Source organism: Triticum urartu, chromosome 5A (genome assembly GCF_056163025.1).
Source record: "Triticum urartu cultivar PI428250 chromosome 5A, HENAU_Tu73, whole genome shotgun sequence".
NCBI lineage: Eukaryota > Viridiplantae > Streptophyta > Magnoliopsida > Poales > Poaceae > Triticum > Triticum urartu.
The window spans coordinates 101,113,778-101,138,170 of NC_141877.1; positions in this window are offsets into that span (position 1 = coordinate 101,113,778).

Sequence of the window (24,393 nt, forward strand, 5' to 3'; positions counted from 1 at the left end):
TTATGGTTAAGCCCATAAGTATAGTAATCTTATTGGCAGCCTTTGTCACTATCATTGAGTCCATTGATTTAATATGTTGCGAATGCTCGCAGTCCTCAATCAGTTCCTAGAATTCATCCTTTCGGCTCAGACGTCATTTTAAACATGAGTTGTTCTCGACCAATCAAATTGCCGATGATTGTACCTCTAAGACTATTCAACTTATCCGTCCCTATTCAGAGCACTGCTTCTGATCCCTTGACTTGGAATCATAATTCCTGTGCAATTGAGCTTTGAGTTAGTCAGTTGTTTCTACCATCTGATCCCCTTGCATTCTTTCTTCTTCTGGTAGAGTATCGATACTCACATCAGCTCCGTTGTGGATCGTCAGATCCATTGCTGGATTTCATCCGACATCGTCCTTAATATTCAATAACCTTGTGAGCCTTTCCACGGGTATATAATGCCTTTGGTAAATTGTATCCTCTGCCTTGTCAACCATGCTCTACTTTCGAGCTTGTGTTATTTACTATTGATCTTGTGGTATAAGTTCCCAAGATGCCCCTAAGGGTCAAACCTATATGCCTTCCCAGATCCGGGTAAACCTGGGAGTTATCACGAGTCATACTCTTCTGGTGTTTTGCTAGATAAAATTTAAACATTACAACTTCTTCGAAAAGTGAGAAGTGAATGAAAGGTTAAGCATTGGAGAAGTGGGAGTCGACCTTGAACTTTGCGTTCATGCCCATGGACCCAATGTGGAACTTATCATCGAAGCTTCTTGTAATAATAATAATCCCCTTGTGATAAATTTGTCTTGTATCTATGTTTAATCCTTTTCAACCGTGGTTCCGGCCATGATTGTTCTTCTTTGATCCCATTTCTCGGACAAGTTAAAGCACTTGTCTTCTACAGATCAATATGCCTGCCCAACCTCTATTATGATCTACCTTCGAGTATTACCCCTGGTATCTCGAGGATATCATGCCATTGCACTACATCTTATGAAACTTTTGATGAAGTACTACCTTTCCCTCTCATTGTCACTTCATGGGTGTTGGGTTGTTTGTCACTCGAGAACACCAATAAGTGAATCTATTCCGCACTCCGATTCTATAACTCTTTAGTAATTCTTCGTTGCTTATGAGTTTAATAATCCTTCAAGCCATTCCTAGCCTGTTTGGCTATATCATTGTCGTGATGATTTTAACTGTGCTACATGGTCCTTATTCTCGGAGCACCAATTTGCGACGATAGCTAAGCTTACGTCGATCTTCCTCATCATCCCCTTTCACCTTAAACAACAAGCTTGATTTCGAGTTTGTGTCATACCCATGGTTTCAAGAACTTTTCGCTTCATCATTCCGTTGACTTGATGTCATCACCGATAGGTTACATCTTCTTGAAACCTCTCGACAAATTTGTCGTGATCATCATCAACATTCTGAGCTCTTCCAGGATATCAATTGAATTTAAGAAGAGAAATACCATCCTTGCCCTTGATGATTTGTGTTATCATCGACCACTTTATTGCCTTCTGTTCAACACAAACTTGTTCGTGTTTCGTGTTATACCTTAAGATCCTTGCTATCCAACATTTGTTCTTTACCTTGGAGTATTACCATCTTTTATGTCAAGGATTTCGTGAGAATTTCACCACCTATTAAGAATTCTTGGTATAGTGATACTTCTCACCATCACCATTCTTTCTTGGTCCCCGTGTTGATTCCAACAATTGAACTGTGTCGTTTGGATTCCTTCCTTCTAGCAACCCTATTGCTTTGAACTTAATGGTTGACATTTCATTCTTAGACCATTGGTTATCGAATCACCATTATAACACCAGTCATGCTACCTAAGCCCATACTATGGGTGCACTTTTCAACCAATGGTTAATTGTGTATGTTTTCCTCGGGCATACAACGTTATATCATTTGAATTTTCAAATGTCATCTCCTTGTGCACATAATTGTGGAAATCCATCCGTGTGGAATTCTCCATGAATTGTCGCTGAGTCCATCAGCCTCCCCCTCATCCTTTCCTTGGTTTAATGATGAACTATTGTTTCGGGAACCCGCTCATATAGTTCATTTTCCGAGAATCTTACAGTGTCATCTTGTCAATTGTGTTGCACCTCTCCTTTTCAGGCACCCTGAGTCTGAGGTATCCTGACACTAATCAGATCTAAATCTCGGTTAGATATGATGGCTGGAACATATTTCCAAGAGTTATAACGTTGGTCTTTATATGACCCGGTAAGGTGATGTCATGCTTAGCACACCTGGTCGGAGGACCTATTGTTATAGTTTCCTTTTTAGCAAGGTTAGCCATTCTTCCATGAGGAAATTGTCAGACTTATTCTATGAGTTATTCCTGATGAATCCATTGTGTATCCAAGTTTGATCTTTGCTTGAAGACCATGTCGATGCTATCTCGAAGCATGTCTGTGGAACTCTGATTTTTTCAACAAAAACATTTGAAGCCCAATGCTAAAAGTTTCTTACTCAATTATACAAACACCGTTGTATGGGTAATGTCATGAAAATTCTCTCCACTTTCCTAAAGGGTTTTCTACGTTATATCCTGTCATGGATATCTTGCTCTGCTTGCCCTTGGGAAGGATATACCCTTGAAATATGTGTTTAAACACATTTTCCTTTCCATTATTCTGTTTAATCTGATGATCACATTTCCTTTACATTGGTTTGTTTAACCTTTCCGGTGATCTATATGATCTAAGAAGTAATATTCTTCTGCTTATGTAAACACCTAGGTGTACAACCGTGTCGGTAAGACCCTGTTACTATTGTTGATGACATTCCGGTAACCACCGATGGTCGAGAACTTTGCCTATTGGTCCGCCTCGTTCAACGAGCAGGAAGATGGTTCTCTTTGTCCCTCGCCCTTGGTACCGACGTTGTTACCAACATAACTGACAGGCTATCCGCTGACATGTCTTGCCTACATGGTCATACAAGACATCACCGCCCTTCCCACCGTTAACTCACATGGTGGGCCCATAACCCATAGTTCCACAGGATCGAAACCTGATTCTTCTGCACACCCCTTGTCGGGGATATACCCCGCGGTATGACCCGGCTGGAGTTGTAAACCGGCTGGGACTTGGTAAACCGGCGGATGGTAAACCGGCGGAGAGTTAAAGAACAGAGAGTCAAGACATATGGCTAAGACAGACGGTAAACCGGCTGGTGTTAAACCGGCAGACAATGTTAAACCGGCAGACAATGTTAAACCGGCAAAACAATGTTAAACCGGCAGACGTTAAGAAGCCCAGGAAGAGAAGTCAAAATAGTTTAAGTTAAAGTCCGAGTTGGACTCCACATGTAACCCGCCCCTTCAACATATATAAGAAGGGGCAGGGCTCCTCAAAGGGACAAGCTACAAGCAAGAATAAACAATCTTAGGGCTAGACACAAAGAGGAGAGCCGGTTTACGGCGACTCCCTCATGATGATAATGAGACCTAGCCTCAAACAGCATGTAGGGTTGTTACCGGATGATGTTTCCCGGGGCCCGAAGCTGTCTAAATCCCTGTCTTGTGTTGCGTTTCTCGATTCCGCTCAACCCCTCTCAAACTACCACAAAGATGCGCTGGCCTCACGACTAAGTCCTCACCCTAGGACATCTGACATGTTAATTCCACGACAGTTGGCGCCCACCGTGGGGCCCACGCACGGTGGTGTTGAGTTCTTGGAGGGATCTTTTCTATGGATTGAAAAGTTCGCGACGTACCAGATGAAAAAAAGGCTGTACTGAAGATAACATCATCGACGAACCGTCGACACAAGATTTAGAAGATCTAGTTCAAAGGAAGCTAGGGTTTTGTCGTAGGCGCCGCCGAACGCGTCTACACTGATCGGTCAATCCGATGGATTGAGGACAGCTGCAGAGACCTGTCTGCTCACGTGAGGACCAAAGTCAATTCGTCAATTGAGCACTATTTTTGCTCCTTGCATGTTGAAGCGAAAAAAGCAAAGAAAGAAGAGGACCACAATGGTATCTGCTGCTCGTATCCGCTGTCGCGGTTTCTGAGTTTGTACCAATCCGCCGAGACCGAGTCACCTCGCTCCGCCTCCGGTTTGTCTCCACTACACCTACTGACCGCTGCTGTTCTCCGTTAAATCGCCGTTGCAGCTGCTTCTGATCAGATCATCATCAATCAAGAGAGTCTTACTGCAGTTTGCTCCTCACGTGGTGGTCAGGCTGGTCCACGAGTGCCGACTCAGCCTTGGACAAACCGCCGGCCGCCTCGCTTCTGCCCAGGGCCCCGTCTCATCTACAGTTGTGGCCGGTGCGCCCAAACGTGACTGCTTCACATCGCCATAAACCGCCGCCGAGTTATCTCCGAGCCGCCGGGTCAGACGGCTGTACTTCAAAGTAGCTACACGACCCAGGTTTTCCTTGCTTGGCAGTGCCTTGCTTGCAGTTTTGTCTTTGAACAGATGCATAAAGCCTAAATTAGATGGGAAGGACAAGGACGTGATGTGTGCCACAAAATTTCCTCACGTAAGTCTGCCAAGCATGCTAGCTCACATTCAAAGCCAAAGATTGAGCCGGCCACGACCCGGATGGATTTTACTTTGACACTGCTTCCAAGTCGCCGCTACACCAAGAGACGCCTGGCTTCCTTCTGTTTCCAATCCGGATTGGGCCTAGCTCCGCATCTGCTTCCGATCCGCCGCTATTAAGTTGCCATGGCCTCTTATTGCCTCTGACCCGGTCTGCGCATCCGTAAAATCGCCCGGCCGTGCCCAGCCTCCTCTGCTGACCATGGAGTCTGCACCCGCCTGCCCAAACCGCCGCCCACGCGCCGCGCCAACTCGCTCCGAGTCGCCGCTGGCCGGCGGGTCACCTGACTCTCACTCCGCCTACAAGCCACTGCTGCACTCAACCCGTTTCATGCCATGGTCACGCCTTCGCCCGCATGACTCTGCCTCGGCCACTACGGTCTCGCCTCGCGGGCGCCTCTCTGCCGCACTAAACCGGCCAGAGTTCCACCTATGTTTCCTCTCGCCCCCCCTCAGAAGGCCGCCCCATGCATCCGGTTTGTGTCCGTCGGGCCACCGCCCGTGAGCCGTCGCTTTCGTCCACCTTGGAGCTGCTGGCCCCGAGCCGCCGCTTTCACCGGATTCTGCTAAACCCGCCGCACCGCGAGTCGCCGCCATAGTCATGGCCGGTGTGCATAACTCCGCCCGGAGCCGGGTTACCTCCTCTATTTCAAATCGCCGAGCGCCTCGAGACTCCTCTGCTGCTTCTCGCGAGCGAGCTACAGCGCGCCGAGCCACCCGAGTCCGAGCGCGCCTTGCCGCCGTGTCTCAACCTCGCGTTGTCCCCAGGCCACGGTGGTGACGGAGGTAAGTCGCCGCCGCAGCCCTGCCTTGCTGTTCCGCTTCGCTAGAGCGGCCTCGTCTCAGGCCTCAAACCGCCGAGCCATCATGTCTCGCCGGGTTGTTGCTGAGCCTGACCAGTCGCCTGCCACTACCATGCCTCCCGCCGGTTCATTGCATAGCCGGCTGCTGCCTCTGCCGGGTTGCACCACTGCGCGTTCTGACCGCGCAAGTCGCTTGTGCTGCGTTCACATTTACCAAGTCGAGCCGCCGAATCCGCTGCTTGCCTCGTACCCCCGCACCGGGTCACAGGCTGCCGTTAACTACAGAGAGACACACTGCGAAGACCAAAGAAGGAGAGCAAAGTACTCCGTTCATAAGAAAAGGAAAGATGGATGTTGTATATACGGCCAGCTCCTGAAACAACGACTTACATTCGCAGATACCACATGCAAAGGCTCCCAGGTCCCAAACTTCAGAGATTTGTCAAACTACTACTGCAAAGTACTAGATGCTACCTACGCAAAATCTCAAGCTTAATGCTACCCACAAGACTCAAGTCATCGTGGCGCCTCCGAGCCATTACGGCCGGCCTGGACCTTGCCGTCGCTACTGCAGTGCTTCTGAACCGCTACTGCGCCGGATCACCTTCTGCCGCCGTCAGCCCCGCACCAAGTTGCCTGCCACCGTCGTCGACCCGTGGGTGCCGCCGCCGCTGCTTTGAGCCGCCGGCTGCCGAGTCTACCAACTGCCGGTCTCCGAACGTTGCGGGCCGCCCCGACCGGGTTGCCCTCGACCTCGGTGGCCCCTAGGCCGGGTCTTTGCTGCAGTTGTCGCCGCGAGATGAGTCGACCTTGTTCTGTATCGCCACTTGAGCCGCAGTCCAGCCGGCCTCGCCGAGACGGTCACCCGCCAGGCCGGTTTTCCTTCTGCTTTGATTTGCCATCCATGAGCCGCCTTTACAACGTGATAAGCCGGCCTTGTGCCGCTGACCAGCTCCGCCGCCAAAGCACTACACCAAGTTGTTGGAAGATGGAAGACGGATTGGTCAAACATGACCCCGAAGAATATGTTCTGAACAACTCAGCTCCCTTAAGAGTGTGGCTAAATAAACGCTGGAAATTATCATAAATGATGCTCTTCTTCTATAACTCATTTGTTGTCCGGTTGAATCAGGATAATTATTCACTTTGCGCTGATAATATTCCACCCGGTGATAGTGCGTGACATATTACCCGATGAATTGACTAGCGCAAACCGCCGCCCATGCAGCTTGATCTACATCACCTCACTGGGAATGAGCCTGTGATTGACTCGCCCGTCCGCACCGGTTTATAATGTCGCAGTCGACTCACTGTCTGCTCCCACGGTCGACCCGCCCATGATTGATTTCAGCTTCACCGTGGTGATGATCAACTCTGCGGTGGATAATTTCTGGCCTGGCGTATCAGGTGAAATCCATCTAGTATATTTTTTATATATTGCTTTTTTTAAAAAGTAATTACTCCGGCTTGCAAAGTTATCTAATGCAGGACCCTAAACCGCCATATTGGTGCAAGTTTAAAGGCCATCAGAAAATTTCTGGCTTAAAAAAGAAGGATTCCGGTTTGAAATCCGGTTCAAGGGAAATTTATCTCCCAAGCTTTGAGGTTCTCAAATCCGGTTTAAGAATTTCCGGTTCAAAAAAAAGAGAATTAACTTCTCGCAAGTTTGAGTTTAAAGGCCGTCAGAAAATTTCTGGCTGAAAATGAAGACTCTGGTTTAAGATCCGGTTCGAGGGAAAGATGTCTCCCATAAAGCTCTGATGCTCTCAATATCCGGTTCAAAATCCCGGTTCAAGAAGAATTTATCTCTTGCAAAAAATTAAAAGTTGTCGAAGAGGATCTGCTGCCATGATGCGCGGTTCAAACATGGGTATCATGCCTTATTGGCTTCTCATATATTGATCACTTGGGGGCTTAGTCGTATTCGAACTATAGCTACACCTCTTGATCGGCGCAAGGCTACCAGAAAAATCACCAGGGGGCTTGGTCATATCTGAACCATTGCTACACCTCTTGATCGGTTTGAAACCACAAAGGGATATCACTAGGGGGCTTGGTAATATCTGAACCATAGCTACACCTCTTGATCGGCGTAAGGCCAACATGAATTCACTTCGGGGCCAAAGAGAGTGTTGCAAAAAGCACAAACTCAAACATGGGCACCCATCGAGCACAGCTTACAAAGTTACTTGGGGGCTCTTTGCGTAAAATACCAAAGAGTTTGAAAGGACCCTTGTAACCGGGTATCGACCCACGGCTTGGAAGCCTGGTGTATTCACCTAAAACCCCGGGTTAACCTGCCTTCATCAAGTAAGCCACTCCTATCCAGGTAATCCTGGCATGACCCGCCGAACGTTTGACAGTTACTCTCATTGAGACCCTGAACTTGTCAAAGTTAAAACGACGATTGGTTAGTTGGAGGCCCATCTTAAAAGGCTTTGTCAAATGGTTTAACTCAGCGGCCTGGCAGCCCATTGAAAGCCTCGAATTTGGGCCTGGCAGCCCTTGAAAAGCCTCGACTACACGGTTTTATTTGCCTTTGTCAAGATTTTTTCTCTTTTGATAAATTTTATGTTGAACCGGTGTCTATTGACCCGGCATGACTATCAGTCATCAAATTAACTCGGTGTTCGTTAACCCGGCTCGACTTTCAACTACAAGTTGTCAGTAAACAATTACTTATAATCCGGTGTTTATTGACCCGACCTGGCTTTGGACTATAAGTCGCCAGTATATATTTGGATTGCGCCATTGGAATTATGCGCTTATAAATCATTGGGTATATTATTCAAATAGCCAACATGGCTGGATTTTTATTATGGTTATTAATAACCAGTATTATGATTAAGGTTTTCAAAGTCGCTTTAGCGCAAATGGCTATCATATTATCAATAGATATGATTTATTCTACAATTGAAGGAATAGTCCCGAGTTGCTGCAGGCTTACGACCCGTCACTTGGGGGCTATATTATTTTAGTTGAAATTACATCAAATACACAAGTCTCATGTCGCTGCAAGCATGTACCATGACACTTGGGGGCTAATGCAAAGTCATTGTTTGCTCACTTATTGAAGACCCGACTCATCACATCATAATAAGCTGGCCCTTGGGGGCTACCAATTGCTCCTGTCAACAATTCAAGGTACACAGATTTTCATCTATTATTGAAGGATCCACTGCTCATTTGGTAAAAGCACAAGGCTCTTAACCTTGTGGACGTGGGTTCAAGCCCCATGATGGGGGTTACATCATATGATGTTATTTTCATTGAAGAATATATCAAGTCCCAGCTCAATATTATCTTATTGAGCCGGCCCCTGGGGGCTACATATTGCTGCTCAAGTTTACATGATCATATTTACACAGTCCCTGCTCATTATTGCATAATAACCCGGCCCTTGGAGGTTAGCAATTTCAAGTCTCAGGTTGCTGCAAGCATGGCAACCCGGCACTTGGGGGCTACATATGTGGAATACTCAGTTCTGACTGGTGATTGAAATGAACAACCTGGATTTCTTCAAACTTGTGACATTCATATTGAAGCAAGTCTTAAGTTGTCGCTATGTTACCTTCTTAAGACTTGGGGGCTACAAGTGATAGGCATATAAGAGGTATATTTTCAAGCTTCATGTTAACTACAATTATGACCTGGTGCCATCAATATTTGTAAACCGGTAATGATAAACCGGCAAGTTCAAGTCTTAAACCGGCACAGTTTTACATTTTAAACCGGCACAATTTTTACATTCTCAACCCGGCAAGTTCTACATTCTTAAACCGGCTACAGATCAGATGAGTATTTCAAAGGCCAATATTTTTGTTAAGCATTGTGAGCTGGAGTCAAAGGAGTTATTCTTCACAATATTTATCTATGACAAACCAATGTCAACAAATTATGAAGCTGGTCTATTGAATCGGATTTTCTAGAAGTAAATGACAAGGATTTAAAGATACCCAGGATCAGTTTAACATGGATAAATCCAAATTAAACTGGGGGCTAATGTCGGGGATATACCCCGCGGTATGACCCGGCTGGAGTTGTAAACCGGCGGATGGTAAACTGGCGGAGAGTTAAAGAACAGAGAGTCAAGAAAGATGGCTAAGACAGACGGTAAACCGGCTGGTGTTAAACTGGCAGACAATGTTAAACTAGCAGACAATGTTAAACCGGAAGGCAATGTTAAACCGGCAGAACAATGTTAAACCGGCAGAACAATGTTAAACCGGCAGAACAATGTTAAACCGGCAGACGTTAAGAAGCCCAGGAAGGGAAGTCAAAATAGTTTAAGTTAAAGTCCGAGTTGGACTCCACATGTAACCCGCCCCTTCAACATATATAAGGAGGGGCAGGGCTCCTCAAAGGGACAAGCTACAAGCAAGAAGAAACAATCTTAGGGCTAGACACAAAGAGGAGAGCCGGTTTACGGTGACTCCCTCGTGATGATAATGAGACCTAGCTTCAAACAGCATGTAGGGTTGTTACCGGATGATGTTTCCTGGGGCCCGAAGCTGTCTAAATCCCTGTCTTGTGTTGCGTTTCTCGATTCCGCTCAACGCCTCTCAAGCTACCACAAAGATGCGCTGGCCTCACGACTAAGTCCTCACCCTAGGACATCTGACGTGTTAATTCCACGACACCCCTGTTTCCAAAGTTATTCCACCCGCTTGGCTTCGTATGTAATTCACGGGCCACCTTCCTAGTGATCTATTCTGGTATCAGACGCAATACTTATTCCCATTGCTCTGAACCCCTTTCACACTTTGTTTTAGGCAACGAATGATTGCCTATGCGCTTGAAACTCCTATCTTGCACCTTCTTACTTTGCTCTTGTTAATTTCTTAAGTTTCAATTCGAGAGTTACTTTCTGCCACCTTCCCTGATGTTATCTACCAAAAAAGCAACAGGGTAGCGGTCCGTTCTTCCAAAGTTACCCATTGTCCTTTGTACGTACGACGAAGACTCCGAAGAAAAGGTGTTGAGTTCATCATGATGTCCTGAAGCAGGGAGATTAAGACATCAACGAGAAAGAACAACCTCTTTGAGAAGAGCAGGCAAGATCGAGGAGATTTGTTAGAGTTACGTAACCAGACCCTTTCCCCCTTGTTCCACCTCTTAAATCTCGGGACGAGATTTCTTATAGTGGAGGAGAATTGTAACGCCCGGGTAGTTAAGCTATAGTAACCACACACTAATGGCGCCATGTCATCACGATTAATTTTCTAAACCTCACCTTGATCCAAAACGAACTCGAATTAAAATTCAAATGCAAGTCAAATTATTAAATATTCAAATAATAAAATAAAAATGTAGGATGGGTTGAAAATATTCCTTAACTACTTTTCATAAATTATCCAACATATTTTGAATTAACAAAATGACCCTAACCTATTTAAAACAGAGTTAGCAACAATTAAATTTACCGTTCCAATTTAGATAAATATCCAACCTTTTCAAAATAAGTTGTAACTTTGTGTGCTGCTTTAAAATGCTACCTAGTAATATTGTGCTAAGTGGCACTTTTGAGAAAGTTTGTTTGATAGATAAAATAAATAGAAAACTGTAGAGAAAATAGAAAACAAAAAATAGTAAATGTAGAAGGAACCTAACTACTGTGCACTTTGGCCCATAGCTACAGTAAATGGCCTAGCCCATCTTGAGGCTTTCTCCTTCCTGTATAGTGGAGGAAGCAGGGGCGCGTCGTGGCGCACATCCACGCCTCCATGGCCGTGGATGTCGCCGTGTTGATCATCTAGCGAGTCCCCGCGATGGATAAGAGCACCCCGACGCCTCTGGACAAACCTTAGCGCCCATTCCCTCTCTTCCTCGCTCGCTTTCATCCCCGCAACCCACGACCGTAGCCTTGTGGGCATGGTCGTCATCGTCCGCGCGCTCTCTGTCATCCCCGCGCCATGAGACCTTGTCCACGCTCTCTGTCGTCATCCGCTTCATCATCTTCGTCCACGAGCTCGAGCCGACATCCACTCCATCACCGGGATCAAGCCCTTCTTCTTCCTCCGGCCGACCCCATCTCGCCGTCGCCACCGCTGCTTCGGTCCATCCCCACGGCAACCGAGGTGTCCACAAGCCCCGTGGTGAGCTCCTCCTCCACCCCCTCATTTCTCCCCTTCGATCTGTGCAGTTTGTCACCGCCCTCGTGTTCGTCTATAGTCGCCACGGCCGGAGCCCGAGCTCCTCTGTACGTGCCGCCGCTGCTTCTGCTACTTGTGCGTACTACGTGCCCGCCATCCCGCGTCGCCTCGCCGTGCTTGCTGCTGTTGTTGTAGGTCGCCGCTGCACACGCACCCCGTGCCTGCGACCGCTCGTGTCACTGCCGTCCACTTCTACCGCCCGATGCGCCCGCGCTCCAGCCGCGCATCGCCTCCCTGGCATCCCCATGGTGGCGCCCTGCCGCACCCGTCAAGCCCACCATCGCTTTTGCTGCTCCACCACCGCGGCCCGCGCCCTGCTCCGCATCACGTCGCCTGCCGTCGTGCTCGCTCGTCTCTGCTCACCCGCAGCTGCCGCTGCTACGCGCCCGTCGTCTCGCTGTCCCGCGCCGGGGCCATGCCTGGCTGCACCTGGGCCGTGCCCCTGCCCGTGCCTAGCCGCGCCGCCCCGGCCCCGTTTTGCAGGCCCACGTGTACGCCGTGCAGCGCCGCGTCCCGCGAAGCTCGTTTTCATGACACTGCTGCTCTGCTGAAACTATTGTTGCTACTAGCTACTGTAGCAGCCTAGCTAGCTTTTTCATTTCTACATCGAGTAACCCCCTCGGCCGCCATAAACTGCGACTAAACAACTACTAACAGGGCTAAAGAAAATATGAGTAGAAAGTATACTTGACAAACTCCATTTTATCCCACTGGACCAAACCCTTTCGATGCGTGGATTAATTCCTACGAAAATCACAAAGTTCAATGTTCTGTTAAAAAAGACTGGAAAACAACTTTATTTTCATAGCCACTTTAGTCCTGTTGATGAACAAGTAAATGGACACTAACGTAGATGGACTTGGTACTGTCATGTAGATCACAGCAAGGTGCTCAGAATTGATATAAGGCACTAATCTATAGGATGAACAGGACTCTAGATATAGCCTTTGGAAGACAGCCAAATAATGTTTGAAACTGAGGACTTAGCCAAATTTCAGTGATTTTAGAAAATCATTTAAAACTTCAAAAAATCATAGAAAAATAACGATAATCCGGATCAAAATGCTTTGTACATGAAAGTTGCTCAGAATGACGAGACGAATCCGGATATGCAGCTCGTTCGTCCGCCACACATCCATAGCATAGCGAACACACAACTTCCCCCTTCTGGTTAATCTGTCCGAAAACGCGAAGCATAAAGAATACTTTCCCGGATGTTTCACCCCTTCGCCTGTATCACCTCATACTGCGTTAGGGCACCCCTAGCACCGCTACTTGTCTTGTCATGCATCATTATGCATCTGTTTGCATTATATTTATTGTTTCTTCCCCCCTCTTCTCTCGCTAGACACCAAGACCGACGCCGCGGCTACCCAGTACGACTACAGTGTTGACGACCCCTCTCTCTTGCCAGAGCAACCAGGCAAGCCCCCCCTTGATCACCAGATATCGCCTACTCTCTTTCTACGGCTTGCATTAGAGTAGTGTAGCATGTTACTGCTTTCCGTTAATCCTATTCTGATGCATAGCCTGTCATTGTTGCTCCAGCTGTTGATACCTTACCTGCAATCCTAAATGCTTAGTATAGGATGCTAGTTTATCATCAGTGGCCCTACATTCTTGTCTGTCTGCCATGCTATACTATTGGGCCGTGATCACGTCGGGTGTTGATCACGGGTATATGCTTATTCATAATATATGATACTTGTGGTGACAAAAGATGGGTCGGCTCGAGGAGTACCCGTGGTTGATTCACGAATTGGGGTCTGGAAGGACATACTTTCCCAACGGCCCTCTGTGTGGATCTTTGTGGCGAAGCGACAGAGCAGGTTGAGACCACCTAGGAGAGAGGTAGGTGTCGGTGTCAAAACCGGCGGATCTCGGGTAGGGGGTCCCAAACTGTGCATCTAAGGCGGATGGTAACAGGAGGCAGGGGACACGATGTTTTACCCAGGTTCGGGCCCTCTTGATGGAGGTAAAACCCTATGTCCTGCTTGATTTATTCTTGATGATATGAGTTGTACAAGAGTTGATCTACCACGAGATCGGAGAGGCTAAACCCTAAAAGCTAGCCTATGGTATGATTGTATGTTGTCCTACGGACTAAAACCCTCCGGTTTATATAGACACCAAAGGGGGCTAGGGTTACACAAGGTCGGTTACAAAGGAGGAGATATACATATCCGTATTGCCTAGCTTGCCTTCCACGCCAAGTAGAGTCCTATCCGGACACGAGACGAAGTCTTTAATCTTGTATCTTCATAGTCCAATAGTCCGGCCAAAGGATATAATCCGGCTGTCCGGATACCCCCTAATCCAGGACTCCCTCAATAGCCCCCGAACCAGGCTTCAATGACGATGAGTCCGGCGCGCAGTGTTGTCTTCGGCATTGCAAGGCGGGTTCTTCTCCATATTTCAAATGTTTGTAAAGTAGTGTCCGGTCCCATAAATGCTGAATCTCTTGGCGTCTGTGCCCAATAAGGGCTATCTTCCACGCGTCGAATGAATGCGAGGCGCCGGGGCGTTTTTACATTCGCCCCCCTAGCCAGACAAATAAATTGTCTATTAAAGGGATGGAGATTCTTAGATCCAATCCATACTATCCTCCCCTAGCGAGAATCCATTGGAACGTGCTTCAGAAAGATCCACTGCAGCATGGCCGACCTTCGCAACTTCTCCTCCCGCCCCCGTAGCCCTAAGCCCGGTGATTGGGAGAGGTGTTCAGTCCCACACAGTCGATTAGTCGAACTGCAGACTAAGGGATTTCTCCCTCCGGCGTATATGGTGCCCGTCCGAGCCGGGCTTGCCACCTACAATGGCGGGGAGCAAGCAGAGAGCTTCCCCAGCCCCTCTACGGGGGAGCGGGTATGCCTTGTCCCTTATTTATTCACGGGACTCGGATTTCCGATTCATCCGTTTCTCCGTAGGCTCCTGGAGTTCTACGGCCTCCAATTGCATAGTTTCACCCCTGCCTCCATTTTACACATCGCCGGCTATGTTGCCCTTTGCGAGTTGTTCCTGGGCTGCGAGGCTCATTTCGAGCTGTGGAAAAGGTTATTTTGCCTCGTCCCTCGCACACAGAAGGGGTCACTTTATCAAGTGGGCGGAGCCAAAATATGGCGCACCGCCGGAACCGGATACCTGTCCGGTACTCCAAAGAAGATGTCCGAAGATTGGCCTTCAGAATGGTTTTATATGGAGGACGTCCCCCTTCCGGACCCTGTTCGGTGGGGTCTTCCTGAGTTCAGCAATGCTCCTCTGAAGAAACGCCGAAGTTCGCGCCCACGGAGCCCCCAGGAGGAAGACAACGGAGAAGTCCTTTACTTGATGAATTGGATTAAAGCGCTGGCTCAATCAGGATTGACAGTAATCGAGGTCATGTCAATATGCATAATGCGGGGAGTGCATCCACTTCAATATCGAGGGCACCCCCTGTGGTATTTTAACGGGGAATATGACGCCACCCGTTGCGGGCGTAAGGGTCCGGACAATGCCGCCGCTTTAGCAAAAATTCTGTCCGAACTGTTCAGAGGAGAGGAAGAGGAGTTCATCCGCATCAGGCCACGGGATGGATTTTCCATGTACAACCCTCCAAGCTGGGTGAGTTATATCTCCTTATTCCCATTCTTCCCGCATTCATTGTCGTAGATACTCACCTTGCCATTTTGCGACAGGAACTGCGAAAAGCCATAAAGGAGGTCAGCAGCCCATCCCCACAACCAGAGGACCCTGACCGGGCCCTCGATTCCGGACTCGAAGAAGATCCAGACATATTCGTGGAGCTGATAGACTGGCAGTTCTATCAATTAAGCTGCGATGACGCCATGGTGGCCATTACGGCCGACTATCCCGGACTGCTTCCTGCGTCGCACGTAGGAAAAACCAAAAATCCCAACTCCAAAAACTAGGATCCCCTTTTAGACACTTCACCTACCATATACATATGGTGTTTTTACAGGGAAGGCATTCGGGACGCCCTGCCGAACCCGCAGCAACTCGCCAACAAGAGGCACCGAGGCCGGGCATGCCAAAAAGGAAGGCGGTCAGGACGGAGACACCGACGCAAAGGTATAACAGAAACCCCGCTCCGTGGTTGTCGTCTTTCTCTAAATGTAATGACGTCCATGTTTCTTTAACAGAAAAAACGCTCGCCGAAATATGTCCGGTGATGCTGCTGATCACGCTTCCACCAGTCGGGCTCCAGGACCGGACATAGAGGCGGAAGACGATATGGGGCGGACGCCGGATAATCCCCCTACAGAGGATGTAGATATATTATCCGCTACAAATTCAGAAGTGGAGAGTGCCATGAATCATAGGCGTCGCCGGGCCGTACTCCGCGACGCTTGCTTCTCACCAGAGGCATTTGATGCCTTCAATTCTGGAGAGGCGTACCTCTGTGCTGCTCAAGATGGTCTAGCCAGAGCCACGGACCACTATGTAAAGGATGTACGGGTAAGTAAATCTGACGATTATATGTATCAGTAGCCCCTGAGACTTGAAACAGTTAACAGAACTGATTTAAGGATCATCTTTATTGTGCATGTTCTTACAGAGAAAAATACTCGACTGTCATAGGAGCTAGAGGAATGCAAGGCCCAACTTCAGGCCGCCGTTGCCACATTGAAGGAACCTAAAAAGTCCCAAGCTGGTAACATTTCTTTCAAAGAATGATGGGTACTGTCGGTGTCAAAACCGGCGGATCTCAGGTAGGGGGTCCCGAACTATGCGTCTAGGCGGATGGTAACAGGAGGCAGGGGACACAATGTTTTACCCAGGTTCGGGCCCTCTTGATGGAGGTAAAACCCTACGTCCTGCTTGATTAATATTGATGATATGGGTAGTACAAGATTAGATATACCACGAGATCAGAGAGGCTAAACCCTAGAAGCTAGCCTATGGTATGATTGTATGTTGTATATCTCTGTCGACTAGCCTGGCCTCGGTTTATATAATGCACCAGAGGCCTAGGATAACAAGAGTCCTAGCCGAATACGCCGGTGGGGAGGAGTCCTTGTCGTGATCGCCAAGTCTTGTGGAATCTTCCTTGTATGCGGCAGCTGTCCGAACTGGCCCATGAGTATACGGCCATGGGGGTCCTCGGCCCAATCTAACAGATCGGGAGATGACGTGGTGAGTACCCCCTAGTCCAGGACACCATCAGTAGCCCCCTGAACCGATCTTCAAGTTAGGGACGCTCCTCGATTCTTTTGAACCGTTCTTCATCTTCGGTCGTCGGTCTTGAAAACTGGTTCAACAAATCTTCTCATCTTTGATCTTGAGGATTGCCGAAATGCATTCGACGAGTTCACATGTCGGGTATCCGAGGAGCCCCTTTAAGTTTCCGGCCTTTATCAATGCCTTGTTATTTTTATGCCACACCTCGGGTTTGAAGTTGTTCCTTGGCGGCAGCGTCCTCTTGCGTCTGAGCTCCAACGCCGGAATGCATTCGAGGTATCTTTTGCAGCCGAGCACCAATGCCGGACCGCTTCCCAGCTCTAACGCCGGAATGTATCCGAGCTCCAACGCTGGACTATGTATCCGAGCTCCAACGCCGGACTGTATCCGAGCTCCAACGCCGGACTGTGTATCCGAGCTCCAACGCCGGACTGTATCCGAGGTGTCGTAAATCACCTTGGTTCAAAGAAGTTTGAAGGAGTTTAGCCGAGCTTAATGCCGGAAATGCCCTCTATGGAGCCAGCCACTAGCGCCCGAGCTTTATGCCGAACTGCTTCCGAGGTGGTGCACCACCCCGAATGTGGGCCGATTTTTGTCAATATTTTTGATTGGTGCAATTTATTCTCTGCCGAGATATATAGCCAGTAGCCCTCAAGGTGGGTATCGGTCTAAAACCCGAGATGCACATGAAGGATGACATAAGACCGCTGATCCTAGTAGCCGCTGAGACTCAGGTTGATTTGCAAAATCGGTCTGAGGATCAAGTCCTAGCTCGGTAGAATACTTCGGGACACAAAAGCGGCGTGCTCAGTCCTCGAGACTCAGGTTGGGTGCGGCCGACCAACCCGAGGATCAAAATCTCCTCGGAAACTGTATTACACTTAAAATTTTCTGCATTGGATAGGCAATGCAGTAGCCCCCGAGACACTGGTCGGGTGGCAACACCAGATCAGGGGATCGATGTGCCCCTTTAATATTTGTAAATAATAAGCCCGAAGCCCAGTAGCCCCCGAGCCCTGATGCGGGCACGGGTGGCCTAATTAAGGATTGATATCCATAGTAAAATCACAAATTATGTGTAATGACTCTATGTTTCCAAGTACTTTACGTCATTAAGGCTCCGATCCGCATTGTACCAAACTTTGTTGACCGACCATCGGCTTCCACCTCCTCGGCCAATAGCCGAGGAGTGTTTGTCCTACTTTATGAAGCCTTTATGAGGGCAAAGATTTACAACAAACAAGGCAATCTGGCCATACGGTTTTATAAACAAAGGTACGCAGAGAGATATGTTATATTACTGTTTAACAGAAGAAATGTCTTCCAAAGAAAATAATCCCACTATCAGTTGCTTTCTTTGGGTTGTCATGCTAAGCATGATCATGAAACCTCAGCTCCAATGTAAGAGCAAAATATCGAGGATTTAGTTTGGGAGGCCAGTTAATAGCCCCCGGTAGTGTTCGGCGACAGTCGAGGTCAAGCCGCAAACACTTCGGCCATTGTTATGAATGGCCCGTCATTTAACACCGTCATCGGATCGCTGACCAGGTTACGCTTATTGTGACAGTCAGTTTTCAGCTTTCTCCACTGAGGTGCTTAACCATGTGAGATGGAAGCACAATCGCAGTGGTTCTCCCTTTGCACACCTAGCCGAACAAAGCGGAACGTAGGAGGCAAGCGCAGGAGTCGGGCAACCCAACTATTGACCGAAGACACAATTCGAAACCGATGCATATATAGAAATATCCGAGAATGTTTTTGCCGAATCTCTAAAGGTGTCCGGCGTTGCACTGCGAGACTTGTGCTGAAAACACACAAATAGTTTAAAAGTGCCATAAGCTTGGAAAACCAAAAAACGTCAGTAAAAACTTGACGTCCGAACAAGATCAAGTGTACGGTGCCAATCCGAAAATTGGCCTTAGCAAAAGAAGTGCTTCTGTCGTGCTTTAACATGATACATCCTATCTCAAGACTTCAAGCGGGTCAGTCTACGGCTTCAACCTCCTATCCCGAGGGCGGAGTACTTCTCATTAGGCCAGTTTAGCAATCTAAACTCTAGCGGCTTTGAGAGAGAAATTAGGCTCCCCGGCTAGTTACCACATGCTTGTGTCAAAAAAAGGAGTAATAGATGATAATAATAATAATAATAATAATAACAATAATAAAACTTTGCAACGACTAAGAAGAAGAACACTTATCATAAAACGGCTCGTATAAATTTAAGAGCCCCCAAGTGACTTGGGTAAAAGAATGATTGCATGTACCGAAGTACTTATATCATATCTATGTTCAACCAAACTTTAAACGCGTCTTAACCGACCGTCGGCTTCTCCCTCTTCGGTCAAGGACCGAAAAGTGTTATGTACTCCATCTGTCGAGAATATCAACGGTGTTTCCAATAACCAGGCAATCAGGCCATAAGGCTGTAACAGACAAAGCGCGCTCAGGGAACTTATGCTATATTACTGCGAAGTGTAAGAAGCATCTTCGAAGAAAATAGTACCCCACCGATAACTTTCTTCGGTGCTCATTGTTATTATGAGACTTGTGCAATAGATTTTTTTTGTACTCATGAGTTCCGTTGTGTGCCGACCATCATTGAAAACTATAAGAGCGCTAGCTTCCGGCTTCACCCAGTCTGAGGTCCGGCTCGGATGACCTGATCGTGACAATCGCAGAGGTGCTCCCTTTACTCCCTAGCCGAACAATCGGGAACGTAGGGGTAAACACAGCAGCGAGGCAACCCAGCTTGCAAATCGCTTAAGTCAATATCGTGCATATTATGGTGTAATACACGAACAAGGAACGAAGCCGTACAAGTATAATCATATGCAAGAGGAAAAGCTTCATGAAGGAAGCCCCCAAACGAATTGGGTATTTGAATTTATGCGTCACAAACAAAGTTTGGACACGGAAATTTTTTACAAGCAACTTTTTTCCAAAAAAGTATAATGCTTGGTCGAACCGAACACAAGTTAGAAATTAAAGCTTTGAGCATGAAAGCGACTTAGCTGGTTAATGTGTTCGGTATTGATGACGCGGTCCGAGCTTGATGTGGGACAAGTTTCCATCCCCCAAGCCGGTCCCGAGGTGGCGGAGCGGAGAGCTCGACACGCCGAAGTGGTGACATAGCACGGTCAGTGCAGACCGACAGAGTGACGCCGAAGTCCCCGGATCATTTTCCTGTGCACAAAAAATAGTGCAAACCAGAGATAATAGTAATAATGATAATTAAAAAAATCGTTGCATAATAAATAATTTATGCAAAGTGAGTAATAAAATAAATATGGCCTGGCGCCGAAGTCAATGTCGATGCAGGGCGTCAGCGTGATGCGGTAAGGCGTGGCAAAGCCTAAATTCACAGGTCGGTCCGAGCTCCGGATGCGGCGTTCGCCAGACTATGTATGGAAACTGACCGAACCACCATGCGACTGTCGTTAATGCGGCCACCATTTGATAGACCTGTGTACATATGATGGACAAACCAGAGTAATAATTCCTTGGGAAAAATGAACCCAAACAAGCAAAAAATACTAGGATTGATAGCACCTGGTTTATTTGTTGTAGCAATCCGAAGGAAGGTGATTCCCAAAATTGGGACTCGATCTGCACACCCATTGCTTGATGGGCGATAAAACGACGGCATGGCAATGCTGGCAAAGGTTGGCTCGCCGAGGCAAAGCCCTCGGTCCAGCTAACGTGACGGAGCTGGTCGGCTAGTGACGCCGAAGTGTCCGGAGTAGGTTGATGAAGAGATGGCGAAGCCCCTGGTCCAGCCGAGATGACGAAGCCTCGATGTCAGCCGATGAGTCGAAGTAGGTTGGCGTGATGGACACCAGCTTGAAGAAGCAATAGTGCGGCCCTGCCGATGCAGGTCGTGACGTGGTCGATGCCGGCTTGATGAAGCGACCGTGCGACGATGCCGGTATGCCCGCTCCGTGTAATCCGTGGGGCGGCGATGTTGGTGATGATTTATCCTTTGCGATGCCGGACTCTTGTTCGGCTTGCCGAGATGATGATCCGAAGAAATTGAGCTCGGCTCAACAAAGTGACGACGTGTCTAGCGCAGGTCGGCAGCCGTGGAGCAATATTGCCGGACTGGTTTGACACCAGCATGATGTTGAAGATCATGTTCAAAAGATCTTAAAGTTAGTGGGATGTGTTCGGGAACAAAACACAATACCCCATACAAAACTTCCTTCAAAAAGGATGTCCGATATCCCGTTCATAAAAAAGACGAACTCGGGTCGGATTCGTTCTCGCGCAGAAAACAGATCCGAAAAGTGATGCACTAATCGGAAGGTTCCCGGAGTTTGGACAGTCGGATCGAGCTGAAATTTTGAGAGGTGGTAGATATAGGAATTCCGCAGCCGATCAAAGGTTGGATCTTCCAAAGGACATCCGAGCTAGAAGCTGGACACCACGCCCTAAACTCGTCCAGATTCCCGTCCAGATTTGACAGGGCTCCGGTATATCATGGATTGTCAGAGATTCCTCCATCAGAACTCGACGAAATTTTCCAGGGTTGTTGTAGACTCAATTCCGCACAATTACACCAAAGCAATCGTTAAAAGGACACTTGAGGAGGCGGTGGCGGCGGACATAAGTTTGCTGTCCAGAAAAACAGCACGGTCGCCCGAGGGCAATGTTGACGTTGAGCCCCCGGGCTCGCTGGATGATTCCTCCATGATCTTGATAGAGATCGGAGTTGATGTTTATAAAGGCCCTCATCCGAACATGACGATCGGAGGCAGGGTGCAGTCCTTGGTCAAACCAAGGTGACCAGTCGAGCTGGTGACGAAGATGCCGAAGTCGCAGTTGATCTGTAGGCGAGCCATCAACCTTTGGCCGAACACACAACGGAACTCTCAATGAAAGCACCAATGTCGGTGTCAAAACCGGTGGATCTCGGGTAGGGGGTCCCGAACTGTGCATCTAGGCAGATGGTAACAGGAGGCAGGGGACACAATGTTTTACCCAGGTTCAATCCCTCTTGATGGAGGTAAAACCCTATGTCCTGCTTGATTAATATTGATGATATGGGTAGTACAAGAGTAGATCTACCACGAGATCAGAGAGGCTAAACCCTAGAAGCTAGCCTATGGTATGATTGTATGTTGTATATCTCTATCGACTAGCCTGGCCTCGGTTTATATAATGCACCAGAGGCCTAGGATAACAAGAGTCCTAGCCGAATACGCCGGTGGGGAGGAGTCCTTGTCTTGATCGCCAAGTCTTGTGGAATCTTCCTTGTATGCGGCAGCTGTCCGAACTGGCCCATGAGTATACGGCCATGGGGGTCCTCGGCCCAATCTAATAGATCGGGAGATGACGTGGTGAGTACCCCCTAGTCCAGGACACCATCAGGTACCGTATAGCGTGCGGCCTGGCTGTAGATCTAACAATAGATGCTGTAGATGAATTCGGAGAACCAGCATACCGTACGACAGCTAAAGGCTGGCGAACGCGTGCTGACTGAGGTTAGGCGGGAGAAAAACAATCTCCAAGACGCCAATACCAAGCTGAGCGTGGAATTGAAAGATGTTCGGGCCCAGCTTGCGGACTCCGAGAAGGAGAATAAGCGGCTTCGACGCGGCATATTTAGTAAGTGCTTGAACGAACCCTTAAAAAAGGGAACGGCGGAGAAGCCGGCTAATAGAGTTATGTCTGCAGGTATGCTGACGGGTCGTCCCGCGGAGGAGATGCCCGGGTCTGCGGGTGATCTTCTATCCGAGCTCTCGCAACTGCACGAACAAGTTCGGCAGGTGATGCAAGGTATTGCCCAGGCCTTGTGGCCATCCGTCTCCCTGCTAGAAGGCATTGTAGAGCTTGCGGAGAAGCTCAGGGGAGCACGGCAGCGCCTCCGATTACGGAAGATATCTGCCTGTCGTCAAGGTGCCCGGGAAGCCTGGGCCATGGTGAAGACGCGGTACACCAAGGCTGACCCAAATCACATGGCCGAGGTCGGACCTGTGGGGCCCGACGGGAAAGAGATCCCCGTTAGCTTAGTTTATGGGCAAGTAGAATTAGCCGCAAAGTATTCCCAACAGGATTGTAGGCTAGACCGCCTGTTGGATGGCATAGAAGAGGAATTTAATCAGTCTGCATGACTATGTAATTAAAGTGACATGTATAATGCCTTCTAGCCGGATTGTAGATCATTTGTCATGGCGGACCTTTTCTCTTCGACCTCGGGACCAGATAGTCAGGAATGTATCTGAATACCCGCTCAGTTATATAAGAACCGGGGTATGCGTGGAGACCAGGCATAGGGGTCATTAGTGCTTGAACAGACAAGTGACCAACTAGTTATGTTATATTACATGGGTAGTAAGAAACATCTTCCAGGGAGAATAGTTCCGTTAAGGGTTTCCTTTCCCTAGGTAGGCATGCCCTAAAGTGCATGTCCGGACTGTGAGAGGAAACACAGGTAAAAACATCAGGGGGCATGTATGGAAAATAAAAATCATCTTTTGTTCACCGACTGAATATTCCCTTAAGAACGCTAGCTTTCGGCTTCACCCAGTCTGAGGTACACATCCGGCTGACCCGGCAGTAACAATCGCAGAGGAGCTCCCCTTATATCCTAGCCGAATTAACAGGAACGTAGGGCATAAATACAAGAGCCAGGCAACCCAGCTTGGCCAAAACTTAAGTCATATCGATGCATATAATGGCGAAAAAGGTACATGCGGAAGAATAACACATGTGCGGGGCATGAAGCCCATATAAATACTTAAGCTTCTGTGTAAGAAGCCCCCAGGTATGATGAGCGCGGCTAGCGCATCTATAATGTGCAAGCGAGGCACAAGTTGGCCCTTGAAGGCCTAGAGAAAGAATAAACGAAAGAAAGAAAGAGAAACAAGACAGGTAATGTATATGCAAAAAATGGACAGAGGAAGGAGACGAACATATAGTCCGGCGCTAGGCGCAGAATCTTCGGAGCCTGGCTGCGTTCCATGGGTTCGGCTCAAGTCGATTATTCGATGCGTCCCGCAGACGGTATGCTCCACCGGTCAGAACTTGGTCAATAATGAAGGGACCTTCCCATTTGGGCTCGAGCTTGGACTTTTTCTTCTCTGGAAGGCGTAGAACTAACTCGCCAACATTATAAGTTTTGGCCCGTACTTCTCTGCTTTGGTATCTGCGAGCCTGTTGCTGATAAAATGCGGAACGGGCTTTTGCCACGTCGCGCTCCTCATCCAGGGTGTCCAGACTGTCCTGCCGATCGAACTCGGCTTCTCTTTCTTCGTACATGCGCACTCGAGGTGAGTCATAAATTATGTCATAGGGCAAGACCCCCTCTGCGTCGTACACCATAAAGAAGGGTGTATATCCGGTACTGCGATTCGGCGTGGTCCGCAGCCCCCAGAGTACGGAGTCGAGCTCCTCTACCCAGTGCGTGTTAGACTCCGTTAAGGACTGCACTAATCTGGGTTTAATGCCGCTCATGATAAGACCGTTTGCTCGCTCAACTTGGCCGTTGGTTTGTGGGTGATAGACGGAAGCATAATCGAGTTTGATGCCCATGTTGCTCCACCAGAGTTTTACCTCATCGGTCGTGAAGTTCGTGCCGTTGTCAGTGATGATGCTGTGGGGGACACCATAACGGTGTACGACCCCGGATATGAAGTCTATCACCGGTCCAGATTCGGTTGTTTTAACCGGTTTGGCTTCTATCCATTTGGTGAAT